At 48.2% G+C, this 13,613-nt stretch overlaps 1 protein-coding gene across 2 annotated transcripts in view; it reads left to right on the forward strand.

Annotated features, from left to right (window-relative positions):
• Positions 1-13,613, forward strand: part of LOC136677516 (E3 ubiquitin-protein ligase znrf3-like) — a 99,602-nt gene that overhangs the window by 63,767 nt on the left and 22,222 nt on the right. The gene's annotated exons all lie outside the window — the stretch shown is intronic.

The raw sequence follows: 13,613 nt of genomic DNA on the forward strand, positions 1-13,613 counted from the left end.
GGAGGGGTGTGGTCACCCTGGTGCTGTGCCCGTGTCGAGGAGAGGGGTGTGGTCACCCTGGCATTGCCCCCGTGTTGGGGGGGTTGGGGTGTGCTCGTACTGGCATTGTGCCTGTGTCCGGGGGGGGAGGGGTGTAGTCGCACTGGCGTTGTGCCCGTGTTGGGGGGAGGGCTATGGTCGCCCTGGCGTTGTGCCCGTGTCGGGGGCAGAGGTGTGTTCGCCCTGGCGTTGTGCCCGTGTCGGGGGCAGAGGTGTGTTCGCCCTGGCGTTGTGCCCGTGTCGGGGTGAAGGGTGTGGTCGCCCTGGCGTTGTGCCCGTGTCGGGGGCAGGGGTGTGGTCACCTGCGTTCACCTCTCAGCACTCGGATCTTGGGTTCAAGTCCCATCTGGGTCTCCATATTCTCCCAGTGTCTGTGTGGGTTTCCACTGAGGTCTTCACTTTCCTCCCACATTCCAAAGACAGGGAGGTTAGGTGAATTGGCTTCTGTAATAACTGCCCTGGTGTGTGTGTGAGAGACCACTCTCTTTTTCGTCCCACAACCAGAGCTTCTTTAGAGCATCTGTAGATGACTGTACTCTCCCAGCTCTGAGCAAAAATCAGAGACCATGATTCTCAAACATTAAATCAGAAACCTCCACAAACGCGAATTCAACAGTGAATTCAAAACATGACAAACACAAATTTACAAAACAGCTAATGTTTATTAAGCACTGAATTTCAGTAACTGCTGCAGGATGTCAGAAGTGTGGGAGCATATTGCTGCCACACACAATAAAATAAAATTCCTCATTGTCCTTATTATGAGACAAGCATCTCGTTATGAGTAAAACCGACATATCTTTTGTGATAAGTATTTTGTTCGTATCAGACGTCTGTCTCCTTTCTGTGGACAACACCAATAGTGTTCAGACACCAGCCACTAAGCCGTGTTTCACTGGGTCACTCCACAGTGACCAGCGATGATCTGTTGGTCCAACTGTGTCTAGCACGACGTCCAAGTAATGTGTTGTGTGTTTGGGTTTATTTTTTTGAAAAGTGGCCGAATCGCAGCACCTCTTTCACCGATAACTAATCAGTGGCTCATTAGAGTTTCACCAACTCACAGCGCTCCTCTGTGCTCAAAAGATCTCTGTGGCGATTCGGCCACTTTCCAGAAACACAAACACACAACACATTACTCGGACGTCGTACTAGACACAGTTGGATCAACGGATCATCGCTGGTCACTGTGGAGTGACCCAGTGAAACACGGCTCAGTGGCTCGTGTCCACAGAAAGGAGACAGACGTCTCTCATGCTTATCTCATAATAACGACATACTGAAGATATTTTTTGTTGTGTGGCAGCAATACTCTTCCGTACAAAAGAGAGTAAAATCCAACATTTTCCTGCACCTACTCTCTCTTGAAATTGCCAGTTCTCACTGTCAACTTTTGAGTCTCCAATCCACCTACCAACGTGTGTTTTTGAAACGATGGAGGAAACCGGAGCACACGGAGGAAACCCACGCAAACACAGGGAGAACACACCACACTCCTCACAGACAGTCACCCGGAGGAAACCCACGCGGACACAGGGAGAACACACCACACTCCTCACAGACAGTCACCCAGAGGAAACCCACGCAGACACAGGGAGAACACACCACACTCCTCACAGACAGTCACCCGGAGAAAACCCACACAGACACAGAGAGAACACACCACACTCCTCACAGACAGTCACCCGGAGGAAACCCACACAGACACGGAGAACACACCACACTCCTCACAGACAGTCACCCGGAGGAAACCCACGCGGACACAGGGAGAACACACCACACTCCTCACAGACAGTCACCCGGAGGAAACCCACACAGACACAGGGAGAACACACCACACTCCTCACAGACAGTCACCCGGAGGAAACCCACGCGGACACAGGAAGAACACACCACACTCCTCACAGACAGTCACCCGGAGGAAACCCACGCAGATACAGGGAGAACACACCACACTCCTCACAGACAGTCACCCAGAGCGGGACTTGAACCCACAACCTCCAGGACCCTGCAGCAGGCCAATTAAAATCTTACAGCGGGCCGCTGTTAGGCCGGGAGCTGGAATTTGGACACCTCTGCTGTGGGGTTTTTCTCTTCCACACGTAACATTTCTGCAGTTTTGGATGGGAACCCAGTCTCTGTCTTTTTTTTCCTCTGTTTCTCTTGTTCTTTTCCTCCCTCAGTTTCTCTTTGCTGTATCACACTCTTCCTTTCAGTTTCTCATTCTTTCTCACAGTTTCTCTTCTATTTGTCCTTCTATTTCTCATCTCTTTTTTCTTTTCTCCCCATTTCTGTTTCTCTGGCCCTTTTTTCTCCTCTATTTCTCTCTCTCTCTCTCTCTCGTCTCCTATTTCTATTTCTGTTTTCTCTTCATTATTCAGCTCTTTTACCTCAGCTACTCCCTGTTTCTCGTTTCTCCTCTGTTGCTTTTTTCTCTCCCTCTGTTTCTTCTGTGCCGCTGTCTCCCTCCTTCATCTCCTCTCCATTTCTGTGCTCAGCTTGTTCCTCTCTTGTTTCATTATGGAGCTGAAACTCTTGTCCTGGGAAAGAGGCGTCCGATACCATCAGCAGCTGCATTCAACATCAAAGGATGCGCTGAACTGTGCCCAGCTTTGAGCCAACAGAGCGGGGTAGAGGGCATGGTATCTCCCCCTCTCAACTAGCCGGAGATGAGGCTCTGATAAGTGGATGGAAAGAGGGAGTGGGAGGGGGAGAGTTCTGAGTCAGAACTCAGACTGTTCTGGAGTTCCTGAGCTCATGGCCTCCTCACAACTTCTGTCTGTTTGTCCACCTTGTGTCACACCAAACCATTTACAACTCAAAACAAAAGCAAACAAAATCCACACAAAGTTAAGGGCCTCCGAGAGTCAGACTGGAGAGAGACAGATGGAGGGAGAGCAGGGCAGGAAGGGTGTACAGAAGAGTGTAGGCGGCGGGGGAGAGCTGGAATCGAGGAAGGTCAGCGTACTGCGGACGCCTGGAATGGTGGCTCTGTGTTGGAGGCTCCGAATGGACTTGATTTGAAGGTCATCACAGGAGACGGCAGAGTCTGGGACACAGTGCCATACCCCTTGTGCAGAACGGGGCGGCGATGTCCTCCTCCTCCTCCTGTGGACAATAAGAAAATGTCTGCATAGCGTCACTGGAAATGTGCAGTTAGGTCATGTATGAATTATAGATTAAATAAAACAGCAGATATATGGAAAGTTTGAAATTAAACAACCGGCCTGTTTTAATAGGGAAAAGGCCCATCTGCCGAACCTCTGTTTCTTAAAGTTGAGCTTTAAAGGCAGATTTTTTTTCACACAGAGTAACATTGCAGCTTTCTGTGATGACAGTCTGTTCCTCTTTTCATAGTCACTATATTTGAAGCGACGCTAAACAGTCTTTCACTATCCACGCTTTTGTGCAAGGCGCAGCGAGGTAGGCTCGAGCGACTTTGGCAAGAACGGGAAAATGAGCCTCATTGCTTTTCCTGTACGCTAGTGCTCAAGCGCTCTGTGGGATGGTGGGCTCTGACTGATAGCTGCGCCCTTGAGATGCGATCGGACTGTTGCTCTCCTGAACCTCCAGTATTTCACTGAACATGGTAGACAAGGAATCTATTCGTGATTTTTCTGTTGGCTTCTCTGTGTTCATCTGACATGGCATTCCTTCACCAGAACACGGCTCCCGTTTTGTTTGCGCGCTCAACACATGAGCTGCTCCCTTGCTTGCGTTTTGAATTCACCGGAGAAATAGCGGTTCTTGTATCTGGCATTTAAAAAGAACACATGGTCAACGTTAAATCTGGCTAATAAAATCAATTACATTATCTCTTATGTAAAAAGGCATAATTTAGTTCAAAATGTTCACCTCGGATCAAGGTGTAGCCACACTGTACAGGGTCTCTGTCTCTGGTGCTGAACCACTGCTCGGTTGCTTCCAAAAGGATATCTTTTAGCTTTTGATGTTTTGCCGCCATGATCCTTTTCAGAACAGTTCTGTAGAAAACGTTTTGGAGAAACGCCTCTGATGGAGGGTACTACGTCAGCAGTGGCAGTGGAGTAGGCGCTGATTTCTTTAGTTAGCTCCTCGACTGGTGAGAGCAACGACAACATGTTTTCAACCAGCCCCCACTGATTGGCAGTGAAGGCATCCGGCAGATCATATTCGACTCCGTAAGCACCCAACACACGTTTTTGTTCCAGTAGACTCTGTAACATGTAAAAGGTGCTGTTCCATCTTGTCGGAACATCCTGTTGAAGCCTCTTTACAGACTGGCTCAGCTGAGTTTGGATACTCTGAAGGCGTGAATAAGCCAGAGGTAAGTGTTTGATGTGGCCAACAATCCGTCTTCCAGTTGCCACAATATCATTGATGCTGCGTTGTGACAAAACCCCTTCATTCACTACTAGCTGTATTGAATGCGCCATACACGGCAAACTTGGTAATTCTGCATCTTGCAGTGCTTTGTTGATGTTTCGTGCATTGTCTCTCAAGATGACATGTATTTTACTCTTTCGAATTGACCACAACTTAAACATGCTGTCGAACTCTGCCATCAGAGCACTAGCCGTGTGAGAGCCTGTAAACTCTCGTGACTGCAGAACGCAATGTAACTCAAAGTCTGGATCAATCCACTGAGGTGTTAGACTTAACATGGAGGTCGGGCTGACGTCGGAACTCCATATATCACTTCTAAAGCTCAGTGATGTAATGTTATTTTGCAGGAGATGATCTATGTGTGTGTAAACCGCTTGATACAGCTCGGGAAGAGCAACATCTGAAAAGTATTTCCTACTTGGAATGGCATAGCGTGGGATATTAAGTGGCAGAATCCCTTGTCTTCTACAACCGAAAAGGGCTGGTTATCTAGCGCTACAAATTCCATCACTTTGGCTGTGATTACTTTAGCCTTTTGGCTGTTGCTGCTGTACTTTTTGTACCGGTTAAATGTGGTCTGCACGGTTTTCTGGGTTATTTGTTTTGTGCTAGCTGCCAATGCTAGCTCTGCTGTTGTACCGCGTGGTGTACTCTTAAGTGCCGTATCAGATTAGTAGTGTTAAATGACTTTGCTTTGGTTCCCCCAGGAGACACATTGATTTTACAAAACGCACTGGATGAGTCTGTGTCACATAAGGAAAATAACTGCCAGACTGACGACATGTTTTCTAACAGTTCAGATAGGAATTGCAGGGTCTTGGCTGATGGGGTTTTAAGGAGGCTCCTCCTGGATGAAACGCTATCTCGGGATTGGCTAAATTTGAGAAATATCGGCCGATTGCTGATCTCATATTTTGATTAAAAATCGGCCGATGCCGATACATAGCCGATCGTTACTTCCATCTCTATTGCATAACGCGGCATACATATTAATATATAAAATATTAATATTCTAAATATTTTTATAGGATGTCAGAATCTTCATAATTTACGTTTGTTTACAAAATAAGCAAGTGTTTACACATTTATTTGTTGTTTTTTTCTGAATGTTTGAACTTGTTAGATGTATACTAAAATAGAATTTAAATAAGAAATTAAATATGTTATTAATTTAATATAATCAATACTAATATAATATTTATTTTGTTATAATATTGTGTTTTTTCATATTGCCTAAAATATTGTTATCGTTAATATTGTGATATTATTTTAGGGCCATATCGCCCACCCCTAATCCATACAAAAAATAAAATAAATCCTCCTAGGATTTTAAAGAGGTTTCTGAAACTTTTAAGTTTAACTTTTAAAGAAATTCCACTCAAAAACCTGCAGTGCTGAGTCTCCTCAGTTCCCAAACGCTCCCACAACGTCAGTAAAGGAAAGGGTATGGGGCTCAAACTCACCTCTGTCTCCACCTTTCTGGAGCGAACTGCAGGCGTCAGACTCTAACTGTGTTTATATTTACAGAGTACAGTCGAGATTCAGGAGAATGAACCATTTTTACTGCACTTTATGAAATGACCTTCTTTCCCCGCAAACAGGGATCAGTAAATCTTCATCTATTTAACATTAAACCTGTCACCTACTGCTCTGAGTGTGAGTGTGGGTCTGTGTATGGGTTCAGGCGAGGTGTTGTGGGAAGAGTGTGTGTGTGTCTGCATTTGTGAGTGTCTGCATTGTGGGAGATGTGTGTGTCTAAGGGGAGGTTTGTGTTTGTTTATTTTGGGGGAGGGGTGTGTGTGTGTTGGAGGAGGGGTGTGTTTTGGGGGAGATGTGTTTGTGTGTTGGAGGAGGTGTGTGTGTGTATGTGCGTTGGAGGAGGTGTGTGTGTGTTGGAGGAGGTGTGTGTGTGTGTGTGTTGGGGAGGTGTGTGTGTGTGTTGGGGAGGTGTGTCTCTTGGGGGAAGTGCGTAGCACTGTACTCAGTGAACACTTGGAAATCATTAAATAAATTTAAAGTGAAATCATTAATATTCTGCCCTTTTTAATGTTAATTGTTTCTAATTGTCATTAAAGACAATTCTTAGGGAATTGAAATTAGTTTTTCCAGATGTTTGTGGAACAGCTGAAACTTTGGTTCCAGAGTGACTCCCGTTCCCTGTGTGTGTTTGTGTGGAGGGGGCTGTTGGTGTTTGCTGTGGATGTTTGTGATTCCAGGGAGCGGAGCCTGGTGTTAATCGCATTCCTTTTGGCCGGGCAGCGGCTTGCTCTGCATTCCTCGGCTCTGAAGCTTTTCCAAGAGCTTGACTTGCCGCAGCCTTCAAAGCGTAGGAGGAACTTCAAAGGCTTCTCTGGGCCTGGTGTTGAAGAATTTGATCTGAGCTCGGTTCACATTTAGATGCTTCTTGAAGCAGAGAAGGTCCCAGACACAGACTTCCTGAGTAAATCACCTCCCGTTAAACCAAGTGTGGGTCTTTAGTTCGGCCGCGAGGGGTGTTTCAGGAAGTGTTTTATTTACAGAACTGTAGTTTGATGGAATTAATGACCTTTCTCCTGGTGCCTTCAGTTCTGATGTCTCTGATGTTGTAGATAAAATATTGATGTTTAGATAAAAGTGTTTTTTTTTTCTGGAATGTTTTCTTGTTCCTGCCGTTCTCTTAACTTAGATCTGCAGCTCTCCCAGTTCTGTGCAGTGTATTGGCTGGTTCTGGACTCTGGTTCTGTAGTTTGTGGGAGGGAGAGTGTGAAAGGTAACCTCTGTGGAGCTGCTGATGGTGTGAGTGGGGTGGTGTTTACTCGCGCCACGTGTTTGAATATTTCTGGGATATTAAATGTCGGACTGTATGTTTATGCCGTTTCCCGGGAAACAACATGTGGCCCAGTTTATGTGAATGGTGCTGACGGGGGTCTCTGAGTTACCGAGCTGACGCTTCTCTCTGTTCCTTCATTTCCTCCCCCCACTGCCCCTACACTTCTGGTGTGGTTCAGCTCTTTGAGGTGTCACTGCACTGCTTCCACTGAGGTCCGGGCCGCCGTGGGGTTTGGGTTCGGGGCCTTGGCTGAGGTCCGGGCCACCGTGGGATTTGGGTTCGGGGCATTGGCTGAGGTCCGAGCCGGCGTGGGTTTTGGGTTCGGGGCCTTGGCTGAGGTCTGGGCCGCCGTGGGGTTTGGGTTTGGGGCATTGGCTGAGGTCCGAGCCGGCATGGGTTTTGGGTTCGGGGCCTTGGCTGAGGTCCGGGCCGCCGTGGGGTTTGGGTTTGGGGCATTGGCTGAGGTCCGGGCCGCCGTGGGGTTTGGGTTTGGGGCATTGGCTGAGGTCCGGGCCGCCGTGGGGTTTGGGTTCAGGGCCTTGGCTGAGGTTCCGGGCCGCCGTGGGGTTTGGGTTCGGGGCCTTGGCTGAGGTCCAGGCCGCCGTGGGGTTTGGGTTCGGGGCATTGGCTGAGGTCCGGGCCGCCGTGGGGTTTGGGTTCGGAGCATTGGCTGAGGTCCGGGCCGCCGTGGGATTTGGGTTCGGGGCCTTGGCTGAGGTCCGGGCCGCCGTGGGGTTTGGGTTCGGGGCCTTGGCTGAGGTCCGGGCCGCCGTGGGGTTTGGGTTCGGGGCCTTGGCTGAGGTCCGGGCCGCCGTGGGGTTTGGGTTCGGGGCCTTGGCTGAGGTCCGGGCCGCCGTGGGGTTTGGGTTCGGGGCCTTGGCTGAGGTCCGGGCCGCCGTGGGGTTTGGGTTCGGGGCCTTCGCTGAGGGTTCTGCACCTGTGCCTCAATGGGTTTTGTCTCGAGGAAAAAGGACAGGAAGTTGTCTCTGTGAGAAAGAGATAGCTCCTATTCTGAGATAAAATTACAGTCAGGACTGGCCCCACCTGCAGCTCCCCCAGCTGCCGCACTGTAACTCTATCTCTCTCTACATTTCTCTCTCTCTCTCTCTGTCTAGAGTTTTTTTCTCTGTCACTCTACAATTCTCTCTCTCTCTCTTAGCAGTTGTTCCTTTTGAAGTTATTTCCAGCACTTGGGAAATGAGAAGGCACAGGGCAAACTCCTCCTTTTTCTTCTTTTTCCTCCTCTCTTGCCCCTCCCTCTCCTCCCATTTTTTGGGGTATGGTGGGTGGGGGTTTCGAGGGCTGTGTGTGTTAGTTAAAGGGTGAGGGACATGTAGAGGTTTTTTTTTTTTTTTTGGGTGGGGGGGGGGGTTGTTTTAGTTTTGGGGGTGTGCTGATTAGGTTTCCTGGGGGTTATAATTGGTGGGGGTGTCAGTGAGGGTGGGGCTTTATAAAACCTGTGTGCAGCTGGTGTGTAGCATAGTGTAGCGGTGTTGGGTTAAGCCCAGTGGAGCGCAGAGCTCTTGGCCTGGTGTGAAAGACTCTGAGCAATGTTTGAAAAGCTCCAAGAGCTGCAAGGTCAAAGCACCGTAAGTGTCCAAGGCCTCAGGGGTGTGGGTGTGTGTGTGTGTGTGGAGGGGGAGGGGGTCTCCCTTTCCCATTCCCTTTGATCAGATACTCCACCACCCCCATCTCCTGGCAGAACTGTTTGTTATTCCAGGAAATCCTCCACTCATTTTGTGGTGGGGAGGGTTGATGAGTACTGGGTTAGATTTGGGGGGGGAATTGAGGGGAAGCATGTTTGGCCGGGGCTGGGGGGTGTTTAGGGATCTAGGGGCAGGGTAATTGTTGTATCTAAGCATCAGGAAGAAACACGGGTCAGGGCGAGAGGTTTGTAACTCAGGTTCATTTATTCATTGTCTGTAGCCCTTATCCAGTTTAGGGCAACGGTGGGTCTGGAGTCTACCTGGAATCACTTTGGCACAAGGCGGTAACACACCCTGTATGGGGCGCCAGTAACACACCCTGGAGGGGGCACCAGTCCTTCACAGGACTACACACACTCACACATTCACTCAAACCTGCGGACACTTTTGAGTCTCCAATCCACCTACCAACGTGTGTTTTTGGAGCATGGGAGGAAACCGGAACACCCGGAGGAAACCCACGCAGACACAGAGAGAACACACCACACTCCTCACAGAGAGTCACCCGGAGGAAACCCACGCAGACACAGAGAGAACACACCACACTCCTCACAGACAGTCACCCAGAGTTAACCCACGCAGACACAGGGAGAACACACCACACTCCTCACAGACAGTCACCCGGAGGAAACCCACGCAGACACAGGGAGAACACACCACACTCCTCACAGACAGTCACCCGGAGGAAACCCACGCGGACACAGTGGGAACAAACCACACTCCTCACAGACAGTCACCCGGAGGAAACCCACGCAGACACAGGGAGAACACACCACACTCCTCACAGACAGTCACCCGGAGGAAACCCACGCAGACACAGGGAGAACACACCACACTCCTCATAGACAGTCACCCGGAGGAAACCCACGCGGACACAGGGAGAACACACCACATTCCTCACAGACAGTCACCAGGAGGAAACCCACACAGACACAGGGAGAACACACCACACTCCTCATAGACAGTCACCCGGAGGAAACCCACGCGGACACAGGGAGAACACACCACATTCCTCACAGACAGTCACCAGGAGGAAACCCACACAGACACAGGGAGAACACACCACACTCCTCACAGACAGGTCTCTGCTGTTAATTCTTCAGTTCTGGGTGGTCAGCTGTTGATTAGTGTGTCCAGCAGCGGGTTTAGTTTTGTGTTCTGTGTCTTGATGGTGGGTTCTATGTGTGTGTGTGTATTGGTGAGTGAATGGTGGTGTGTTTGTGTGTTGGACTGTGCTGTATAATGGTACGATACATAACAGTACAATACATAATGGAACGGTACAATACAACAAATCAAATCAAGTTTATTTGTATAGCGCATTTTACAGCTGATGTTGGTAAATGTAGAGGGATGGAGTTAGTAGTGATCTGTTTGGGTGAATGTAGAGCAGAGTATGTGAACATTTCCAGAGTGTGACTAATGACTCCGGCAGATCTGACTATGACAGCTTTAACTAAAAGGAGTGGAACCAGAAGGACACACAGACACAGGAGCTTCCTGAAACACTGGCATCCCTCCGCTCCGCCGTCAACAAACCTGAGTGATCGCGTGAAGCAGTGGACGACACCAGCGTCTCAGTTTACTATAATTCCCTGTGTCCATGGAAGCCCTGGATCTACCGCCTTTATCTATGGGGGAGCATTAACTACCAAAAGATAAACTAAACTAATGAGTTTTTAGCTTCTTGCTAGCTTCTTGACGTTTAGTTGCCATCTCATTAAGCATTTGTGAAAAGATCTTAGAGATGAAAATGGAACCCTCATCTATTTGAATAAACCAAATGTAGAGCAGAAGTTTCACCAAAGCTTTAACCACTGCCTTAGAGTTTATGGTGCGTAATGGAATGGCCTCAGAATAACGAGTAGCAGAACACATTATTGTTAACAGATATTTGTGTCCTGCTTTTGTTCTTGGCAATAGATCCACACAATCCAGATTTGATTTTCTCAAAAGGTTTGCCCCAATTTGCTGGTATTGGATGAAGGGGAGCTGGTGGGATTAATTGACTGGGTTTACCTACATGTTGGCAAACGTAACAACATCACTCTTGAGTCTCGGCCAGAAGAAATGTCTCAAAATACGTTTGTAGTTTCTTAGTAACCCCCAAATGCCCAGAAAATGTATTTTTATGTGCCAGGCTCAAAACAGGACTTATGTAAGCCTCTGGAATAATGATCTGATGAATGGTGTTCCAACCCAAATCAGAGGTTCCTCTAGGTGCCCACTTTCCCTTTAGAACTCCATCACTCACAGAGTAGGCAACAGCCGATTTATTTATATCCCCTCTGAAATACTTTTAGCAAAACACAAGGCTAAAGATGCATCACCCTGCTGATTTTTAACCCCATCTTACTCACTTTTCCAAATACTTGAGTTACAACTTGTGTTTGTCTCCCTCACAGCTGATGGACCTTAAGGTGCCATAAATGTCCCTAAAAGGGGCTAACCCTCTGGATTTTTACGAGCTTGAGCCCGTGTTACCACACAGACAGGGCACAACTCGGGGTCTGTGCAACCCGTTTCAGGCATCACACTCACTTCTGGTAAAGGAAACGCTTTTCCTCCATCCAAATCAATCCCAAGGATGAGGGCGACACCTGCAACTGGCAACTCAGCTCGCACAGCGATCTTTACAAGACCTGCAACTAAACTAGACTTCAAATAAATTGCGTGCAAGGGAGCTTGAAAGATGACCCATTTCAATGCCCCGTACTAAAAAAGAAGACTCACAAAACGGCTTTCCTGAGAATGGCAAGCAGCCCCAGTATCTCGTAATGTTTTAACAGGTTGCAAATCAAGGTCCTGCTCTACGATAGAATCCCACCAATAAGAAAGTCTTATACCCTTCATCCAGACATCATCAATCCAAGCTCTGACCTAAAGTTAACGCTGCACATACCTCTTGAGCTTGCATTGCAACAACAGTGGCCAGACTTCCTTAGACCAATGCAAAACAGGGGCAATGCATTCAAAAGCAGAAAAATAAGAATTCACATCTGATTCTCTAAATTGAGGTACTAACTTAATACGCTTACTCACATCAAATGCAGCAACCGGTTCTGGTGAAGTCACAGAAGAATTAGCAGCAGCGGGCAAAGGAATAAACAGAGTAGAAGGTGAGGAAGCAGAGCCAGAAGGAGTAGAAATAGGGCCAGAAGATATGGAAACAGGGCCAGAAGCTCTCCTTTCAGCAGACACCGAAGAAGCACCCAGCTGTAGTGACAAAGGGTCACCTACTGCAGTGCCTGCACCTGAAGGCTCAGTCTGCAGTGGGTATAACCTCAGAGACTTCTCAGCTTCAATCTTCAGAGCCCTCACCTTAAGTAACTGTATCTCAGGCTCCTGCCACCGTGTCTCCAAATCCAACTCCTTAAGGCGCACTGCTATCAGAGGATCAGGAAGTTTGGATCCTATGCTGGGTAGTGCAGAACTGATAGTAGACTCCTCCACAACCAGTGAGAAAGCACCTGCACCCTCCGCAACCTCCGAACTGACTGCCTCCTCTCCATCTGGCAACACCCTAAAAGCAACCAACTGATGAAGTAAAGCAGTTTTAATCTAATCTCTCTTACCATGATGAGGAACAGACACCTGATAAGTCTCAGCAATTAAAACTAGATCCTTCCTAAGGCAATTATCCAACTTTACACAGGAAGGAGATCTTACAAAGTCAGCAACAAGAAAATCAGAAACACCCCAAAATGAACAAGCACCCAATTTGTTACAGCCTGTCTCTCACACACACACTTCACGCAGTAACACGCACACACACAATTTTAACACCAGTGTGAGATGTTAAATTGTGTGTGTGTGTGTCGGTGTGTTGTTTTACTGTTTCTCTGTAAAATGTGAGATGTCAAGGTGTGAGTGTGTGTCATTGTGTTGTGTTTTTTCCCTGTAAATTGTGAGAGGTTAAGGGGTGTGTGTGTGTGTGTTGTGTTTTGTTGTTTCCCTATAAAGTGTGAGATGTTAAGGAGTGTGTGTGTGTGTGTGTGTTGTTGTTGTGTTGTGTTGTGTTGTGTTGTTTCCCTATAAAGTGTGAGATGTTAAGGGGTGTGTGTGTCGGTGTGTTGTGTTTTGTTGTTTCCCTGTAAAATGTCTCACAATACGCTGGAGGGTTCTACGGCAGGATGCTGTGGGGCCCCGTACCACGCAGTGAAACAGCTAGTCAGGATACTCTCCATGGCTCCCTTGTAGAAGGTGATCATGATGGGGGTGGGAGCTCTTGCTCTTCTTAGCTTGCGGAGAAAGTAGAGCCGTTGGTGAGCCTTCTTGGCCAGTGATGCTGTGTTGATGGGACCAGGAGAGGTCCTCTGTGACGTGCACACCCAGGAACTTGGTGCTGCTCACCCTCTCCACAGCAGCCCCGTTGATGGATAGAGGGGCATGTTGTGTGCGAGTTCTCCTGAAGTCCACAACAATCTCCTTGATCTTCTCAGTGTTCAGAGAGAGATTGTTGTGTTTGCACCAAGCGGCCAGCCAGCTCACCTCGCTGCTGTAGTGGGACTCATCGTTGTTGCTGATGAGGCCTACCACAGTTGTGTTATCCGCACACTTGATGAAGAGGTTGGAGGTGTGTGATGGAGAGCAGTCGTGGGTTAGCAGAGTAAACAGAAAAGGGCTCAGCACACATCCTTGGGGAGCCCCCGTGTTCAGAGTGATGGTGCTAGGCGAGTTACTGCCAACCCGTA

This window comes from Hoplias malabaricus, chromosome X2 (genome assembly GCF_029633855.1).
Source record: "Hoplias malabaricus isolate fHopMal1 chromosome X2, fHopMal1.hap1, whole genome shotgun sequence".
Lineage (NCBI taxonomy): Eukaryota > Metazoa > Chordata > Actinopteri > Characiformes > Erythrinidae > Hoplias > Hoplias malabaricus.